Genomic DNA, 21,284 nt, shown 5'->3' with positions numbered 1-21,284 from the left:
CAGGACTTTCTTTAAAGGCTTCATTTACACAAAGGGAAGAGGAACAATTTCTCAGTGGGCAGCAAAGTTATTTCAGCTTAGAATGGTTTAGTTCTAGCCTTTTTTTGTGAACTGCAATCTTTCCCAAGGAGGAATATATCGCCTTCTTTTTATATGGAGTGCACTCAGCCCTGACATTGGATACATTTCTGTTCTCTTTCAGTATTGCAGACTTCTAAACCTGTTGTTGATTTAACAGTATGAGACAGATTAGTCTCATCTTTATTCTACAAAACAAATGACTACAGATATTTGTATTTTTTAAATAGGTCTGGTTTTACAGGAAAAAAGACCTACTCCTTTCCTTCCTCTCTCCTTTGAGCTTGTTCTTCCACGATAAATTGTCCAGTGCAGAATGTTCAGCAATGCCAAACTCAGGCAACTGATGTAGTAGTACAAAAATTCAAGAAAACACTTCTATTTACACATCTGTTGGGATGGGGGAGAGAATTAGAAGAGTAAAAGTGAGAAATCTTGTCAGTCAAGATAAAGGCAGTTTAATAAGTAAAGCTAAACACAAGCAAAGCAGAATAAGTAACTCATTCACAACTTCTCATCACCAGACAGACGTTTAGCCATTTCCAAGGAATTAAGGCTTCATCACACAAAATGGTTACTTAGGAAGACAAATGCCATAACTCTGAATGACCTTGCATCTTCTTTCTCTAACTTTTATTGTTGAATGTGACATCACTTGGAATAGGATATCCCTTTGATCAGCTGGGGTCAGCTGTCCCAACTGTGTCCCTTCCGAACTTCTTGTGTGCCCTCAGCCTTCTTGCTGGTGGGCTGAGAAGCAGAAAAGGCCTTGATGCTGTGTAAGCACGATTCAGCAGCGGGTTATCAACACCGCTTTGGTCACAAATGCAAAACTTTGCACATGTGGGCTGCTGCAAAGAAAATTAACGCTGTCCCAGCCAAAACCAGTGCAGCAAGGTTTGTGTTTGCCATCAAGAGAACCGAAGGAATGGATGTCCATGAATGCTATGTATCACCTGTCAGAGAATCAATTTGGATGTCATTCTGACTGGTGAAAGATGAAGTAGGTTTGGAAACTAAAGGATCATCCAGGGGCATCACAGAGCCAGTTTCTGAAAAGATTGCTGCTGTGGTCCTACTGCACACCAAAGCTCAGCTGGAAAAGGATTAGACCAGGACAAAAACCTAGTACATATAGACTATTCTTGATTACCATTATAAAGCAGCATTTCCCCATGTAGGAGAATTAATCCAGCCTAAGAAAATATATGTCAGCTGCAAAGGATAACCAAACTGAATTTAGGAGCTGATCTGCCTGTCATAGTGGAAGTTTAATCTTTAATGATGAGATCATTCCAGAGTGACTGCAGCAGGTACTATGAGATCTGAACCCCTAAGTGACAACTAAGTTTCAAGTAATTATTTCAGTGGGCTAATTTCAGCCAAATTCCCTCCAGAATTTCCCTTCAGAAGGGTCGCTTGTCAAGGCAAAATGCAGCATCTCAAACCAAAGTTTTAAAAGGCCTTTTAAAATTATTTTTTATGTAGTACATACTAGTTTATGAGAAATTATGTGCTTTCCCTGGGCTCTTTTGATATAGAATTATTTGGTAGCAAAAATTGTGGTTATCGGTGCCTGTTGCTCAGGTTATTCATTAGAAGTTACCTGCTTCAAATTCAAGAAATAACCTTTGTTCCTGCTTATTTTTGTGGGAAAAACAATAGCACACAATGATTGCTAATCATCAGTATGCTTTTCTGACAGTTTGGTCATGAGACACACCTTAAAGAAATGCTTTTACTTAAAGGAGAATTCAAGTGTATATATCCAAGCATGACCTATGGCATGATGGAAAATCAACAAGATTTCAAAAAAGTGGTAGAACTTTCCACTTTGTGTTATTCCTGAAAGCTGTATGGCTATTTAATGCTTTTTTTTTTTTTTTTCAGAGGTTGTACAGGAAGGCTGGTTTATTAAAATGATTTTCATGACATAATAGTTAAGAGGAAGATTCTGTCATCTGGTAATGTGAATGCAGTTATCAAGTGATGCAATACTGCCCAATTACTCTTGTGTTTAAAACACTTTTACACTTCTTAAGGGTTTGTGTCTTCTGAAATCTGTGCTGGCACTTTCAAAAAGAAAAAGAAGGAAAAGAAAATAAAAGACAATTAAAATTAGAACAGCTTCTACTGTTCTTGTTTAATGTACTAAGGGTACTAACAGATTATTAGATGTGATGATTTTACATTTAGAAGATGACTGGCTGCAGATTCAAAATCAGCCTTTCCTGTTAAGTTTGATCTTCATCAGTTTATTTAACCTGTACCGTATAAACCAGCAGTAATGATCAACAGGGTGTGGATTAGAACGTGGTGCGTTTCCCAAGAGCTTTGGAAAATACTGCCAAAGACTGAAACTCAATACACATTTTAGAGCTTGTAACTGTGCTTAGGCAATGAAACTTTCAGTATTATTCAGGAGGCCTGATACTTAGTCCTGTGTGTTTGTTTTTTGGAATGTCAATGTTTGTGCACAATTAGTAATTTACAATTTCTTTCAATTCTAAATTCTGCTTATTTGTTCCATTCACTTTGGGCTGTTTGCTGAGAAATACATTTTAGTAGCTATTGAGCTGCGTACGAGTTAAATTTATGACAGCTTTCATGAAAGAGCTTCCCTTCAAAGCCTGTGGTAACACCGTTGATTGTCCCAAATGACAGTTGGCTGCTTTGGTCAGTCTGTTTTCTTCCACAGATATAACATGAGATGCAAGACAGACCAGATATTTTTAAGTAATGTACACTTAGAAATATTTCCACTTGGACAGCAAGGGGCTTCTAACCCCCAGAGTAAAGACTGTTACTTCAGTGCCCCTCACCATGTCCCTACTCTTTATCTGGTCCTCCTGCTGCAGTGTTATCACAGACATTTGTATAGTCCATTCCTTCCTCTGCAGAGGCATGAATGGGACTCCATAGCCAGCCCTTTCTCTGTTAAAGGATTTCATCAGACAGTATAAATTTACTCAAAAACGAATGTTTCATGGAAACTGTTTGGGTTTCAGGAAACCTGGATCAAAATACCACGTTTCTGGACAAAACACTGTGTATCAGCTGGCTTACTTATACTATTGGAAGCCTTCTGGTGGTCTGATATCCTTGCTCCAGGGAGCCTCACACTTAGGGATCATGATCTTGTCTTTGGACTGAACACTCTAAGAGCCTCAGCTCAGTGAGGACTCTGAGGACTTCTTGCCTGCTCTTACTACAGCATGGGAAAGGAGCTAGAAATTTCCTTACGTACAAATGTCCTCAGTTGCTCCTAGTGTAGAGCAGCATAGAGAACCTGTGGAGGTGGACAAGCACATGCCCTTTCCCCCAACATTAAAAAAATAACTTCAGAATGAATGTTTTTCCACTTTAAAAATTACTTATAAGAATGTTTTATGTTCACAGGAATCTTTGAAATGTCAAACTTTTCTGCTCAGCTGGAACTAAGACTTGGGAGAGTTTTAAGCACTAGTGGGTTTGGTTATTGAGAAGTAACACATTCTCAGCGCTGAGGCATGATCTGCTTTTCACAGACTGTTGTCTTGTTGAGGACGTACCACTCCTCAATGCTTATTTATAATGGCCTACACTAAATAATAACCATCTTACAGCTTCCATGAAACAAATTGTCTTTTTACAGCTGGGAAACCGAGGCCCCAAAGGAATGCCATTTGTAATGTCATGTCTTCAGAAAGCTTACTTGAAAACTTGGCAGTACCTTGGCTAGATCTGATCTGACTCACAGTGCCTTCCACTTATTTTTCCATCCACACTCCAAAAAAGAAAGACTCCTCCCTCTCTCTAGGGAATAATGCTGGCAAAAGTTGTAAACAAAATGGTCTACCTTGTACTCTTTTCCTTATTCTTCCATATGTAGTCTCTGGAGCCTTATAGTGGCTCCATACTCCTATCACTTAAGTCTTGGGCACATGGAAAACGTCTCACTGTTCTGAGGAGTAAGAGGTGGGAGGAAGTTGCAACCATATTCTCTCCACTAGAATGAAGGAACTCTGCTTTTGCCAAGATCTTTACCTTCTTTCCAACTCTGGATTATGTTTTTCTGGGAAACTTGCCTTTGAGTGCAAATGGCAGCAATTTTTGCCTTTCCTTGCCAAGGGGTGAGTCCCTGTGTATAGCCGTGCCCTCAGACCTCAGGGTCTAACTGAGCTTCTGCTAAGCTAATGCCTTGTGCCCTCCTGCATCCAGCTCTGTGGCACTGATATGCAATCAGTTTAAGAAAGATAAAAGTATTGTTATGTAATGCAAGCAGAACATTTAAATGTAGTGTTCTTTTGTCCTTTTATTGTATTCATAAAAATGTACAAGTGAAGGTGGAGAATAAAGGCGAGTGGCTTTATTAAAAGAGAAAAAATACATTTGTAAAGTTGTTCCAAAATCTTTCTAAGGTTCATAAAATTACCTGAAGGCAGAGGATTAAAATAATTGTGAAAACAGGTGAAATTCAGAGCTACTTATAAGAGAAAGAGAGAAAAATACATCACACATTAAAATAATAAAATGTCCATTTTCTTTGCTGGAAAATGTGCTGCAGTTTGGTGTTCAGTTGGTACTTGGCCTGGACCAGCTGTTGATCAGTCCAGTGGCTTGAAAGAGACGTGTAATATGTGAGCTGAGGCTTCATGGAGATTCTGTGACAGCGAGACACCTCTGAGTCATTTCTCCTCTCTGGCTTATCCTGAATGGGGGTGAGATAAGAATTTTTCTTCTGCTCTAAGTTAGAGCAATGAGTTAAATGCCTTTTCTTCATTATGCCCTAAATGCACAGGCTATCTGGCTGCTTCAAACACTGAGAAGCTGGAACTCTCTCCATTTTCCCCTCCATGGAGCCTAGCAATTGGGTAGTGGAACTGTTGGAAGTACTGGCTTTCTTTTTCTGTGTGTTGAATTCCATCCCAAAAGTGGCAGAACTCGTAAGACTCATCGCTTTGGGTTTTGGTGTTTGGGTGTTGAATATGCTATGGGTTGTAATAGCAGTATATGCCACTGCTCTTGCTAATGGAGCTGCTGGTACCTCCTGGTGGAGCTTATGTCAGAGATTCCCCTTCAATATGTGCGCCAATAGATCTCCCTCCTTTAGTTTGCTATTTGTTTTCATGAATCATGTCGGATTTTTTTTCTGTTTAATTGCTGTTGCTGTGCCAAGTTTAATTAACATTGGCTCCTGGGTGTCCAAGTTATTAGGGGGAGAAAATGGTGGCAGCAATGGACAAACATGCAAACATTTGCACAGGATGATCACATAAGTCCTGATTTCTTGTGTGTTTTTGCTTTTTCTAAACCCAAATTGTTTCTCAATTTGGCATGAATTTCTGGAGAGTTGGCCCGAAACTTCAGCCTCTTTGTCAAATTAACTGTTAAAGATTTTCTTCCAGTTCCATCCAGTAGCCTTGGTTACTTCTTAGTGTAGGCTGGTAAACAATTTGGCAAAGAGTAGGTCCTTTTTATAGCAGCACCCAAGCATACAGCTCATGTTATACTGTAATTCAAAGAGCCTTTCATGTCTCAGAATGGAGGCAAAGGTACCAAAACATCATGTATCCTAGGGGAAGACTATCCATCAACTTCTGTGCCTCCCACAATTTAAAAAAAATATTGTTATTACTTCATTTAATCTAAAAAGGCACATGGCTGAGCAGGATGGCAAGGAAATGGGACAAAGGATTTGTTCAACAAAAAAAAATCTACATCAAGATCACAAATGTATAGTGAAAACAAGATCCTCCTTTATTCTTTTTTATAACATATGAACTTGATGGCATTAAATAGAATAAAAGTGGATCCAATAAAAGGAAAGAGAACTTTTATTCACTGTCTGGTCTCTCTCTTTAATTAATTGTCAAGGAAGGTTACCACAAGTAATACTGTTGCTGTATAGTTTAAAGGGGCTGAATATTTTTCTGACCAATAACACTTCCAACTCCTTAGGCAATGTGAAAACTCATGCTTCAAAATGTGCATTGATGATAGCAAACCATTGATCACCACTCTGTTCTTGCACTACATCAATGGCTAGATTTTGGCTTCGAGGTTCTTTCTGCAGTAATGCACCAACTAAAGACAAGATTACAGGATGTATTGCTGAAAACAACTCGGTAGCTTCATTGCTCCTGCATATTGCATGTACAAGAGTTTAGCCTTAGAGACTGTGAAATCTGTCCTAAGTATCATAGTAATAGAAGGATTAAAATTATCTTTTTTTTTCAAATTGTTAATTTCAGCTTCAGTGTTGTATCAATATCTGTCAAGGTTCCAAGTAAGCTTCTCACCTGACAAATATATGCAGTCCTCTTTTGTACTACAGTGGCAATTTCATCATGCTCAAGACTTCCAGTTCTCCGAGACATGATTTGTAGCTTTATTTGACATGAAATAAAAATTGAAGTCTTTCGTAGCGCTTCTTACAGATCCACCTTCAGATGAATTCAGGAAGAGAAATGCACTTTATCGAGTTTCTCATTGTTATCAGCTTCTAAAAAGTTTCATTTCATCTTAAGACTTCCACTCCAGTCAGTCTTAAGTCACTTCTTATGCAGTCCTGTGTGTACCAGACTTATAAATTTTCCATGTCTTTCTAAATAATCATTTAAATGCATGACATTTGGTTTTGCTATTGTAATATTGTCATTGTGGTTCTCATGTCCAGCCATGAAAGAATGTGGTTCTGTTTCCTGCACTAGAAGTCTTGAAAAACTGCATTCTAATTAAATTCTAAGATTGTGGTTTTGTATTATTGATTTGAATATTCTTTCTTTGGAGGGGGAACAACACGCAACTGTAGTCTGTACTATTAGGATACTATTCATTGTGACTTGAATTTTATTCCTTCTCTCTCCCCCCCACCCCATATAAACCAATCTAGAACTGAGACAAAAATAAAATCAGAAGAATTGGAGAAGATGCAGACATCCTTTAAGATATCTCAGGATGGGTTAAACAGAGGTTGCTTTCACTCTGTCACCTGTTGAACTGTCCAAGTTCTAGGCCAGAAGGGATTCAAGGAAAATGAAGATGAGGAAGACACATGTCAAGGGGAGTAAAAGCTTTGACAGTAGAGCAGCTCAAAAGTTATTCTAGACTCATTGTAGTCATATGTTATTATGACTTCCATGGAAGCTTTCCTTTGTCTGCATCTCTCTGACCTTTCTTTTCTTGAGAGTGCTTGAGAGAGAAGAAAATTGTCTGTTGATTCGTGTGACCCGTTGATTGCACCCTTCAAAATTGTTCCATTTGTAAAAGATTTACCATAAGTGTGCAATATTGTTACATCAGATTTGACCAGAAACGGCTGCATTCTATTGCAGTCAACTGAGACTTAAAATTACCTATGATTTTCAATAAGTAATGTCAGTTTCTGGAGGCTTGTAGGATCTTATTTTTCATGAAATTCACATAATTTTTATATTTTTACTTCTTGTGTCTGTAGAACTTATGAAGTTGCTATAGCAGGTTTTGATTAGACATCTAAAAATATAGAAATTGCTCTGGTTTGAAAGGGCAGACAATTATGGACAAAAAGCAAAATATGACTTTGCAATGGTTGGCTTTCAGTAGCAGAAAGTAGTCACAGTAACTGACTTTGAAGTAGTTCATAATATTAAGAGATATTCCTCCTAAGAGGTTGGATGGGTTTGTGGCCACGGTGTTAACTGAGAAAAGAATAACTCTGGAAAGGAGTGGACTTGTAATTAGCTCAGCTGCATCGGCTTGGCTGAGGTGCGTGAAGTGTCACGCCGAGGAATCTAATTTTCTGTACGGTATGCCAAGAACTTCATAGATGGGGGCAGAATTTCACTTTGTTACAGTTTCATAGGATGTTCAGTAAGCATTGCCTTTTCCAGGAATAATATAGGTTTCACAACCAGAAGGATTTTTTTGTTGCTTGTACAACAGCAATATGACATAAAGTAAAATAATCCACATGGCTGCTACAGCAGTACATATGATTTTCTTCGCCATTTATCATTGCTCTAATCTGACGATCTGGACCGTCCAGTGCTAGAGACACACATAAAATCTGATGTTCTGTTGATCTAATCCTATTTGATTCTAACTCTTTCCCACCCTGCTTGGCGAGGAGCTCTTGCATGCCCACCAGCACACATGTGTGAGCTGAGATGCTGCAGCAGCACTCCTGGGAGAAGCTGCCATTTTGGTTCCAAAGTATGGGTGTAGCAAGGAAAATTCTTTGTTGCTCCCTTAAAGAGATGACAGTGTTTTAAATAATAAAATGACAATGCGAAGACTAGAGAGAAGAGCTGTCACAGCCTAATTGAAAGTTCGTTATGCTGCTTATACCATTATCGTAAAACTCTTTATCATGTGTCTGTAAATGTGCAAATTAAAAACCCAGAGGTAATTTTGTATTTTATCTGCATGTAAAAAGATTGTGAAATTATCATCTCTTTCATAGTTAAATAACTTTAACCTGTACGGTGACCTTTGAATATGCAAATAACAGAGCTTTGTTGGAAGGAATACATTTTGTTAATTGTAAAATGATAAGTGGAGAAAATCTGAAGAAAACAGGAATTAATTTTGAAGTAATCATAGTGGAAGGTTTATGTGATAAGGAAGAAGGAAATGTTTTATATTTATGTGCAGGCTCAGAAAAATGATTGTCTACTGCTGTTCAAATCTGTGACTCTGCAGCTGTAATCAAAACCAGCAGGAGAATTTCTAACTTACATCACCAGCAGCAAACTTGGTGAATACATAATGCATGCCCAGAGACTTTAAGAATTTCAATAGGCTCTTAGGTAATGGGGCTTTTTCTTTTTTTTTTTGTTCTCAGTTTTTAGGATGTCTTTGAAAAAAACTTAACGCTGTGACCATGAAACTGAGTAATAATTAAACATTTTTCTGCAGGTCAGAATGATCATTTTCACATAAAGAGGAGAGAAAATGTAATGAACACGAGGAGAGAATTAGTTGCTCTTAGGCATAATATAAGTCGGTTTTGAACAAATCTGTCTAGTCTCTTGTCAAGACAGGCATGAGCACTTGTGACTTTGCTCTCTCCAGGCTTGCCTCTGTATGTTTGTGCACACGAAAATTTTAAGTGACCATGTCTTAATTTGGTGATCCATGGAGTGAGGTGAGTTTGGATTACATTTTATACCTGGGACCTGATCAGAGGCTTCGGTTTGCCTCTTCAGAGGTCTATAGTGGGAGTCAGAAGCTGCTATACTGTTCTAGCCATTTTAGAATGGCTCCCATCTACCATTACACTCCTAGAGGCAGCAAAGTTTAAGCAAATTTCACCGCTGATCTCAAGGGGAACAACTGCAAATTCTCACTGTCATTTAGAGCTGACTTGCAAAGGGAGGTTTAGAGAGAGCTGGTAATAAAGCCTGCAGAATACAAAGCTTTACTCGAGGGATGCTTGCTTGAAGGTATGGTTAATAGTTAAGGCAGAGGAAGTCTCTGTCCTTGGCCCATTTACTGTTGGTATACCATTCACTGGCAGAGTTAAGATTCATGACTAGGCATAGCAGACTTCTGTATTACTGTAATAATGGTGCTTTTTAGGCAGCTTGAGGTCCACTGGATTATATATAAGAAGGAATGACAGAATAAAATTCAAACTGTAAATCTGGGTGAATTCTAGTAATGTCTTTTTACAAGCATTTACTTATTTCATAATTTCCATATTAACAAATGTAAATTACGGTCAAGTCATTCTTTCATCTTTCATTTTCTTTTCAGAGTATATTTATTCTCTATTGAGCTATACTGTGACCAATTCAGATTTGTTGCTTTGAGGCTGCATTGTTTGCTTGCAATTCTACTCTGGAAAATAAGAAGATAACCCCCTATTTTTTTTTCGTTTCATTGGATCCTGCCAAACTCACTTTTTCTCACAGTAGATCTTTCTGATTACTGCTTACTCTGTAAGTTTTGACAGGAAGTTAGACAGACTTGGAATTAAGATTCTAAGGGGCTGCAAGCATGCGATGTTTTGACTACTGCATATGAATATTTCTAAAGGCTGCAAACTATGCTGTCAGTCAGAAATACATCATACGAGGAAAACGTGGTTTCTCTGGCTAAAGTGTGAAGGGCTTTATCAAGAGACAGGGACAGTTTTAAAAAGGAAAATCCCAAAAGACAGGGTTAGTCTAAGTATCTCAAAAGAGCTGACAGTAATGTAAATAATTCTTAAAGATATTTTGCAGTAAATACTGTTATAAAATTCATATGCTCCACACTGTAAAAAAGAAACCTCTTAGGTTGTTATGTTCTGAGAAGTGCAATAAAGGTACACGAAAGTAGAGAAAATTGAATTCTAACATGTAGGCAAGTTATGGACCATTTGCTGAAATAGTCTCATATTTGTACCTGCATGGGTAATATTTCTGCTCAGAGAGTGAGTGGAGAAACTTCAGGGCTGCCATCACACAAGTCACAGCAGTTGAATTTTCTATTATTTTCTCTCAAACTCCTCCCTATGGGTTTTCGTTACAGAGTTCAGAACTTTGGTTGTTATCTGCTTTTTTGTAGGGATCCAGATCATAACAATATCATGAAGGACTTGCGGAAAATTCAGATGTAGGCCAAACTCGGTTTGTTTCACTCATGGAGTGCAACTCGGTCTTGACATCAGTCCATAGGTGAAATCAATAGGAATTGCTTAGCTTATGTGTTTCCTACTGAATTAAACCCGTTAGAAGTTATGAAAGTATCAAGGCCTGGCACAGAAGAGCATATGATTATACTTGGAAACTCTCTGGGCCTCCCCATGTGTAAGTACTGCTGGCTGGGAATAGCTTGTGGGACATCATGACTCTAACACACACCTTGGGGTTGTAGGGGTGAATAATGTTTTGCCTGGGTCAGAAACATGCCAGGAGCCATCCTCTCTGTTTAACTGCATATTCATATGTCATATGTGATATTCATATGTCTGGAAGTGTTGAGGGGCTTTATTTAATTTATTATTCCACTTCAGTATAGCCATAGTGGGCCAAAGAACTTCAGTGAAGTAGAATCCATTTACCCATCCACTGCTTTATGCACTCCTGAGGGTACGGGCAGTGCTGCCTGGGCAAGAGCAATTCACAGGGGTGTCATGTGTCCTGAACTAGGATCCTGCACAGATCAGACTCAGGAACCCTTGATGGAAATCTATTTGCTCTGCTGGAGAAAGCTTTGTCAGATAACTACCTCCATGTCTTATCTTGTATTTCAGCTTCCTTGGTCAAAAAAAGGCGATTGCAGAGATGGTTGTGGTGGCGTTCGGATTGCTGTTAATGGAAAAAGAAATTCTGTGTATTTCTATCTGGGTTTGTGTTGCAAGGATAGAAGACTGCAGCATTGAAAATATGAGCAGCATAGTAACACACGTTTGGACCCGGGTTCTGCGGAATATGTGTATGTCAGAAACTCATTCGTGGCCTCATACTGATAACAGACTTATCCCAACAGGAAAGTCAAAGCCTGCAGACTTACAAATCTGAAAGATTTGCATTCACTGATGTTGGTATCTGTGGATTCCTAGACATGTAGAGGGAGAAAGTCATCTGGACCAGAGTAGGAGCCTGTCTTAAGAATGTATGAAAACCTCACTTTCCTACAGCATTAACTTGCTTTGGGTTTTCACTGGCAATAGGAAATATTTAAGGGAATCTATTCATCTTTGCCATTCCTGGATGGAGATGAACTGGTGAAGACAGAAATGCAAGAAACAACTTCCCACACATCTCTCTGTTCTCACTGTTCCCAAAGAATGCTAGATCCCATTTGACCATAGTTGATTTGAATTTGGACCATATTATCATTCATTGAAAAAAAAAAAAAAAGGAATGTCTTCCTACAGAAAACCAGGGTTAACTCTTCGAAGAAGCTATAGTCCATCAGTGTGTTCCTTTACCTTTTCATGATAGAAGAGGTAATTGTCTCTGGAACAGTCACATTTTTAATGTTCGCCATTATAAAGTATAAAAGTTTAGTCATATATTAACAACTCTTGTGGTAGAACTGAGAAGCAAACATATTCTTCTTATGCAGAAAGGCTGTGTTAAAAATGGGAATGGACTATTACAGGAGCTTACTAGGAAAAAAAAATCTTTTCCAGCACCATATGGTTGTGATATAACACAAAGCAACTTCCTGCCAAGATATCACATTACAATGGCAGGCTGCCAGCAGTTTCTCCCTTCCTCACTTAGACAGCAAAAATATCCAAAAAGAATTCTTTGGCTGAATCAGGCTGTTGCTTATAAACATATACTATTGGCTAATAATCTGCACGTTCAGTTTCTCTAGAGAGCTAGTCCATTTCACTGTGTTTTATTCAGAATAGTACTGGAAAATGTCTTATCCAGCTCAGATGCTCTAGGACATTTCTTTCCGCTCCTGGCCTTGGAAAGAATAGGTCCTGCATATCTGCAGACATCTGTTCTGATTGTTAGTTCCTGCTTGCACAAATTTTTATATTGGTGCAAAAATGAACTCATATCCGTCATATTTCTTTGCATTTACACTTATGAATGTGCAGCCTGAAGAGAGGTGAGGCTGCTATTCTCCAGCCACTTTGGAAAGGTTCCTTTGTTCATTTTACCCAGACTAAGAAAAGACTGCTGAACTAGGCCTTGTCTCTGGCAGAACAAAGATTTCTGATGGGGTCGGTGGTTGCTTCCGAAGGCTACTTATGTGATTAAGATTTATGGTATTGAACTATACTTTCTTTGTGTTAGAATGGGGGGTCTGGGAACCTTCTTTCTTGCTTAATTCCTACCAGTAGAAAAAGTATAATTGTTTAATCACAGAGCCTAAGGTAGTCCCTAATGCCCCCAGCACCAAAGCACGTGCCTAGCTAGGGATGCTGATTCTATCTACAGCAACGTGCCACGCGTGCTCAGGAAGCATTAGGTCTTTATAACCATTAATGTCTGTTCTTCTACCTGAACTATGTGCCTCTAGGAAATGGATCATGTAGCCTTTACCTGAAGTCTTAATGAGGACATGGTTGTAAATAGGGCCACACCTTCAAATGCTATAAACTATTAGAGCTTTTTTGGCATTTGCACAGACAATTCTGTTTTTCTACTTCTGAACTGTATATGTCTCTACAAAGTGCCATTAGATGTAGTTACATTGTGACCTGAAAACACATTATCAGTACCCCAGGACATTGGACTTCACTGCTGTCCTATCTGTCTTTACCCGCATATTTGTTTCTGTGTAGTTTCCTGGAGATCATGACAATATATCAAACCAAATAATTGTCCTTCAGGGGTAAAACAATATTTGCAAAATATTGAACGCTTTGTCTTTTGGAAAAATAATTTCTTACTGTGTGTGCAAAGTTCAATGAGCATAAGAAAGTCCTGTTTTCCTTGTGGTTCTGATTACTCTACCAGCTAGAGCTGCATGCAGCCCAAATAGCTGCTCATATTGCACTACAATTAATTTTCCTCAGTTTCATCTATGTAAGTATTAGTCACAGGTCATTTCATTTTGTGTGGACAGACTAATGTGATTAGCCACATTTAGATTTATGTGTGTGCTGGATTGAGCTGCATTATGTTGCGTGGGTTTTAGGTGCCAATGGAATGTTTTCTGAAGTTCTAAATGAGACGAGTGTTCTGTCACGACATTTTTCTCCTTTTAGTAATAACTACATTGCTTTTTATTTCACTGAGCTGAAAATTGTTCTTCTCAGACAACTAATGCTGGAAAGCTATGGAAAACAATTATTAAGTCATCTTAGATATTGCATGAATCTTTGACACTCAGCTTTAACAAATAATAAATGATACATGGAATGATAGAAGGAGATCCCCATGGCTGTTGGCTAACCTGAGGGGTTGCCATTTTCTTGCTGTAAAGAATTTGAGGAAGGTGTAACCAATATGATTATGTGTGAGCTGTATTAGGTCAGTCATCCTCCTGTACCAGAACTCTGGAGACCTGAAGTTGTTTAATCTCTGTGAACAGGCCACTCTTCATTGGACGTTGTAGATCCTTTGCTCAATTTCTTCATGCATGTGGCTTTCAAGAAATGGATCTCTCAGTTACTGAACTTAATCTAACAAAATTCCTTTATCTTCCAATATACTGAGCCATTTGCTCCAGCACCCCCAGTCTACAGTGTGACAGCTGGTGCTATTATCACAGAAACACAAGTCTAGGACTAAGCCCCCTGTGTTAAGTAAACTACAAGTGTAAAAAATACTCCTGAGCATTACGGAAGCAACCTACCAAGCTGTTGCAAGTATGTCAGTATAATGCTAGTCAAAGTACTTCTTCTTCTTCTTCTAGTACTAGTTAATCACCTTTTTTTTCTGGCTATATTTGAATGCAGTCAAAACCCGAAGTGGATGAGGCCAAAGAGGCCTGGACTGTCATTACCTTCTGGGATCCCAATCCTCTTTGTTATTAAGGAAACAGAGAGAAGCAGAGAAAGCAGTAGAAAACTGGCAAAGCCTCCCTCTTCTGTTTTCTGCTTAGGGAAGGGGAACATCTCCCTTTGATCAGTCCTCCAGTCTGGTTTCTCATCAGTGTCTCGTAGTATCTTGTTCCAATTACAAGCAGCTATTTTGGACAGACTTGTTCCACTTGAAACAGAAAGGAATCCAGCCGCTGCAGTTTGTTTTTCCTGGGAAACTTTTCAAGTGCAGGCAAATCTGAAGATCTTTCTGCTGTTTTGTTCTGTGTTGTGCACTGGACAGAGATATCCTTGGATAATCTTCCTGTCATATTGTGGGAGTCAGCAACAGAGAAAAGAGAGCTTCAAATCAGTAATGGTCCACTAAATGCAAACCTAATTGTTGAGCAGTGAAGATTCCTGATGTGGCTCTTTCCACTTAGGTTATGTGACTTGTCATTCATCAGGCTCTTAGGCAACACAGCTGAGTTAATGCAACAACTCACTGTGCCTTTCCTTCCTCTGCTCCTTAGTTTTCTGCTGAATTAGTAAATTGAATCAAGTTGCTCCTAACTCCAATCAGGTGCTCCCCAGGAGGAGCAAGAAGGGAAGGGAGGGACTTAGTGAATAGGCAGTTGGGAGGGTGGAAGCTCTTCCTTTTGCAAACAGGGAATTCAATTAGTTCAAATGCTTATGTATCTGTACATGGTCTCAGATGTCAGATGTGAAATGGACTGTCCTGATGGGGTAAGAATTTTTTGCCTTCTCCAGTGTTGGTAACAAAGTTTTGATTTCAAAAGCTGGTCATTTTGTAAAGTTTTCCTATGTCTTTGGTCAGGGCAGACTCAGAAACAGAAGGGATAGAGATGTTGATCACAACTTATATAGCCCCATACTGAGGAGAAAGGGAAGACAAAGAAGCAGTTCCCCATCTACTAAGCTGGCTACTTTGGCAGGACTTTTTTACGTTGTGAATGCAGTAGAGAGGAGGATAACCCCTGCTAATGGGACTTTCTTATGCTTGATTCTATCCTAATGGGTTATCTGCAGGTTTCCCATTTATAGGACAATTGAAAGCAAGGGTATGATAAGTAGGGCTGATGAAACCTACCTGTCTCTTGCAACATTGAAGGTGCATGGTATGAAGAGGTGTATGTTACCCTACGTTTGAGCAAAATTGTGTTGAAGTTACTACAGGAAGTATTCATTATGGTAACCCCAGGGTTAATAAAGCCTTCTGCCTGCCCCACAGTCAGGGGCAAATGTACACCTTCTTTCTAACTGTTTGAGTACCCTTCTTTTCTCCCTGCTTCCCTCCCAGGGCTTGTGGTCTTGTTCTAGTAGCTGTGTGTGTATAAGCAGAGTGCTTCCAAATGATACCCAGTATAATTGGAAATGTTATTAGGCATTTGAAAAGGGTATGGTCCGTCACGGTGTCCTTGAAATGGTGGATAGAGGCCTCGGCTAAGTAATCTTGTGTGTGGTTGAGCCAAAGCTATTTGTGGTGTTGTCCATTCTCCCGCATCCCACGTGACTATTCGCTTCTCCTAACAAAGCAATATCTCAATTCACATCAATACTGGCTTACACTAGGGCATGGGTGCCTGTGCAACATTTTCTGATGTTCTCCTTAGCCAGTGTTTCAACTGCAGTGAGATACAGTGGGAAGGCAGTGAGCCTTGGGCTCTACTTGTTTTCATCTTTGTGTGGCTTGAGAGCTATCTTTCAGGAATGACTGTAACTAGTAAGGGACCCCTGTCCATGGGGCTCCCTGGAACAAGGCTATGTAGTGGCAAGAAGATGAGAGAAACTTCTCAGGACATGGAAGGAAGGTATAATGAAGAGAATTAATTTCCCTTACTGCAGCTATGACTCAGTAAAGGACATTTTTTTTTCCAATTTTTTGTTTTCTTTTTATTCTCCACTTCTATTTTGCTTTTTTAAGTGCTTGTAGAGTGTAAGACTCTACTTCCCATTAAAGAGTTAATCGGTGACTCATTCTAAAATAAATCCTTTTGTGCTGTAATTTGAGTATATAGTTAATACTGACTTTGACGCTGCTTAGACTTGTGATCTTGCAAGGTGCTTAAAACAGCTGTTCTGCTAAACCTTCCACCACACTGTGAAAGTGTGGGTTATGTGTTGGGGTTTGGCTGGTTTTGTTTGCTGCTTTTGTTGTGGTGTCCTCTTTCTTTTTTTTTTTTTTTCTTGAGAGTGCAAAGGCAGGAGAAATCTGAGGGGAGGAAGTAGTGCAAGCAACAAACAATTGTAACTGATGACAATAAAATAACCAGCAAAGATCCCGAAGTCCATAAACAGGATATTACATAAGAGAAATTAGATAATGGGAGGCTAGGGAGTGTAAACTACTGAAACTGTAGAGCTTGTGGTAGATGTTTTGTCTTGGAGATCCAAGAGTGGCTAACGCGCTTCAGACCTTTTCTTTTAAGACTTAACATTATATGACATAAATAGTGTTTTTTCTGCTTCCAGGGTAATTTCTAGTTCTTAGTAGGCACCAGTTGTGTCAGCGCAGAACAATGAAGTATGTTGCCCTTTTAGAAAGGTTTGGTTTTCATGTGATGTGAATAGTTGTTGATATTGCACATCTGTTGAGACCACAGTGACAGGCTCTTAAAACTGCAAAATGGAAATTTGTGAAGTTTGTTATTGGAAACACTTCCATAGAAAAGCCGCTTTGAGAACTAGCTTAGATGCCTAGTCAGTTCCTGTTGTGTTTTCTTACAGGCCAGGTTTTCTTTAATTTTTCAGTGCTTTAAAGAGAACCCTGGCTGCAGAGCTAGCTAAAAGGGCAACTTGTTACAACAAAGGTCTCTCCAGGATGACTTGTGTGGAGGCAGACACAGAAACATTTGGTGCAAATCAAAATACAATCAGCTGAAGGTTTCCTAAAGGAGGTATTGGTTTAGCTCAGTTCATTTGATTCAAACTAGGAGGCTTGATGTAAGCAATCCCATCTACAGGAACAAACCTTTAAAACAAAAGTTTACTGCCTTAAAGCTTTTCTGGTAGAAACAGTTCTGTCAAGGAAACAATGCTGTAAAAATCTTCCCTTCTCTGTTCTTGTTAATTTTGAAAGGGTATTACTTCTTACACCCAGCTGATGAGGTGAAGGGAAAGACTGGACTACGTTATTGGTAACTGCGTTGCAAGGTATTTTCTGCTCTGTGGCATTAAGGACCCCAGTAAGCCTCCAAGATGTGAGAGTAAAGCCTTTTCCAAGTCTGATTTTACGATGTTGACTGTCTCTGGGCCAGTCTACTACTTGTGTCTCATTCCCTCTTTCTGCAGTGGAAAAACTTATGTAGCTGGTCTTTTTTAATAAGGAAATTGACCTGAAATCATCTGATGGGAGTACTGTTGAGGTAACACACTTGGGAGAAAATCAGGAGCCTCTACAAGCTCCTTTCTTGTCCAACTGTGAGTCCTTTTAAAAAATCCTGGGAAACTGTAGCCAGAGAGACTCAGCAGCAAAGGGTCAGCTACTGTGGTACATGGGCCACAGGCAGAGCATGAAGGTTGTCTCCTCCAGGAGCAGCCCACCCTCTTAGTCTGCTCCTTCATAATGGTGTGTGTAGAGTAAGCATGCCAGACAGCCTTTCTAGATTTGGAGTTTTTCCTTTGTGCCATGTTAGAGCTTTGGATTTATGTTTGCGTGTCTACACATTACCTCAGCCTTTGGTGATACACAACTAACATTTAACTTTCCAGCCTTCAGAAGATTTGCTGAAGTGTATCATCTTTTGATATAAGGTTTCTCTTCCTTTCATTCGTCTCCGATTTCAAAGAGATTGTCCTATTTCAGAGATCTTTTTTGAACACGCATACTTACTGTGGGTTATACTCATTGCTTCTCTTAATTAATTTCTACCTGTGAGGTTTTGGGGGCCATGTCTTTGCCACTACAGTGAGGTCCAGAGCCCTCCTCTACAGGAATTTATGTCTCTTTATAATGTAACTTCAGAGGAAGTGTTTGATGAGTAAATTTACCATTGTATTTGAATACTGTGGGAAAGAACCCAGTACTTTAAGTCATATTATGTTTCAGTTCTTGGCACCGATCGTTTGAATAAAGACATTGGAATACGAAACTCATTTAGGTGCATATATTTGTCAGAAGTGGACACACTTGCAACTTTGCCACTTGTTGTTTTTATATGGATTCTAGCATATGTTAATGGAAGTTTTAATGTGTCCTTAGACCCTTGCATTGGTGTGTGCCTGTTTCTTTCGTTTAAAGTTGCCCAGATGCTAATTTACCTTGGCTTCTTTCCTGACCATCTTTTTGTCAGGTTTGTGCTACAATAATTGGTCCATCTTAAGCAGTTGTGGTGAGTCTTAATTTGTCCCTGTATGGAACAGCAATATCTCTCACTTGTCATCTCTAAGGGAACTGCCTGCCTCTGTAGTGTTTAGGTTTTTCTCCTCAGCGTTTGTCCCTTCCTATTTGTTCTAATAACTGAACAATGACAATATTTTGAAAAGAGGTGCAAGGAAAAAAAAATACCAACAAGTAAATTATAATGTGGTGGAATTGGGATAAAGATTTTGTAGGAGGCATACGTACTTTCTCTGTGTATTTCATGAAGATGATTATGATCACTTATTCTCAAACCTTTAAAAAACTTGGCACTTTTGTTGTAGTATTCTGTTTCTTGATAGTGAAGTTTTATCTTTGTTCTCTGTATGTGCAAGTGGCAGCAGTCCCTACGGGTTATAGAGTATTGTGCTGTAAGGGAATACATCCATTGTAATCAGTCCTGGCTGCTGCAGAGTGTGTAGCTATCCTTTGGAATCAATATTAGTATGAATTGATGGTGGTGTAAAACAGAACAGACTTTAGCCCCAATAGTTTAAACTTTGAGGAAGATACTCAGAGGGAAATTCAGTAGAGAAATCTTAGTTTCATTACATATGATTTCAAGCTAGAGATCTGCAAAATCACTGCTTCATTTGTTTTAATGTTTTTGAGTTTCTCTAACCTGCCATCTATTAGTCACTTAACAATTTCGAAGCAGTCCTTTATAACCACTGCTATCCTTTGACTCAGTTTATTCTTCTCACCTTTCTCAAGCTTACACACTGTACTGCAACCTGTAAAAAATGCAAAAATTTACATTACAGAGTGGTGAGTGTATTTGTCCTTCCAGAACATACGCTACTGCAGCACAAATACCTTGTAGTGTGGAAATTGCCATAGTAACTACTTATTTCTTATTGATTAGATGGATAAAAAATTCTCATAATATACAAGCAGAGTTACTTGCTGGCATATGGCTTCAGGCTACCCCTGTGGCAACTCACATGCATTCTCTCCTTTTTCTGCATGTAAGAGGTTTTTTTTTTTTTTTTAATGAATTAGTATTCCTTGGATTAGACCACAAAATAGTCTTGTCTTTTTTTGTCACAAGCTTAAATTTTAAGTTACACTAGGTATGCAGTTCACAAGGCAGAATATTAACTCATATTGGTTTGTTATTGGATCAGAACAATGACATTTCACCTCAACAGGAAATGTGGAAGGAGAAAGGGGAAAGAAAGAAGCAGTTTTCCCCTTTGCTCTCGCTCAGAAGGCTAACCACTTTGCAGAGCTGACCTCTAATAAGAGTACTCTAGTTTGGCAGTTGTGATGAGAAGCACCCTCAAAAGAGATTTAAAACATTAGAATTGGTTGCATGAGAAAATGAGCCCTGTTTTTTATGTTTCTCTAGTATTGCTATAGTAATGATCTTCAGCAGTGGCATTGTGAATGTTTACTGAAAGCAGGATTAAGCCTACAGTGAGTTATAGTGTCTGACAGCTGTCTTAGTGCTGTTGCTGAACATACTATCGTCTCTTGCAGTCCTGAAACATGCACCAACAAGGCTTCTACCAAGTTTGTTTTGAAAGACAAGCTTTTTGTGAATTTTATCAAAGGACTGAAATTGTGAAGCTCTTAAGCAGGATGCTAGATAAAATTAAGCCTAAATTATTCCTCAAATGTGAAACATCAGCTTATTCAGAATAATATAAAATGAAAGAGCAGCAATACTCAACCAGTTTTACAACTGCAAATCTATTCTAAAGCTATTTGGGAGTCCTCTGTGAGGTCTAGGTGTTAGCTATGATTACATTCATTTTGTATGATTATTCCAGGATGCTACTACTTTGTGTGTTATCAGGAAATTGAAGATTTTAGAGTAATTTTCAGTTCAGATTTTCCAAGCTGCTATTATAGATGATATCCAGGACTGCTTTACTTGCCTCGGAGGTCTTTCCCACCTCCCACAAGTGAAAATGCTGGGTTATGGTATCACTTTTGCACTGTACCACCCTTCAGCTTCCTTATTTTTACCTACAGCCTGACAGCCTCATTTCAAACTTTCTGTATCCTTAAGGTTGTTTGAAGGAGATGTTAATCTGTAGGGCTACAGGAAGTGATGCTGCTGATTCAATAAACCAGCCTTTAACAGAAAGACTGCTCCGGAAAACATTCTTTTCTCTGTAGTAAGCTACTAACAAATGGAGGAAGCTCTTTAGCTGCTGCAGATATCTTCCATCTTTACCAGGAAGAAATAGGCTTGGGTCTTTTTTAATCTTTGATTGGCGGGAATTCTTGTGTGCTTTTGTGAAGACTTTCACAGTCAGCAGTGGGAAGTTTAGTGTTTGGTATCGTTTGCTTGCATACTGAGATCTGGATGGGGGGCCCAGAAAGCGGCTGGAAATGTGTACAGGCAGAGAACAGCAGTATATAGAGCATGAGGTAAGAGTTAAGGTGGATAGATGAATGTTTTTACATTTTCATATCATTTTCCCTCCCACC

At 39.0% G+C, this 21,284-nt stretch overlaps 1 protein-coding gene across 9 annotated transcripts in view; it reads left to right on the top strand.

Annotated features, from left to right (window-relative positions):
• CABCOCO1 (ciliary associated calcium binding coiled-coil 1) overlaps positions 1 to 21,284 on the top strand; it is a 319,312-nt gene that overhangs the window by 146,493 nt on the left and 151,535 nt on the right. The window lies entirely within an intron of this gene.

This window comes from Cuculus canorus, chromosome 7 (assembly GCF_017976375.1).
Source record: "Cuculus canorus isolate bCucCan1 chromosome 7, bCucCan1.pri, whole genome shotgun sequence".
NCBI classification, from domain to species: Eukaryota; Metazoa; Chordata; class Aves; order Cuculiformes; family Cuculidae; genus Cuculus; species Cuculus canorus.
Note: the sequence above shows the minus strand (reverse complement) of the source record. Positions and strands in the feature narration are given on the sequence as shown.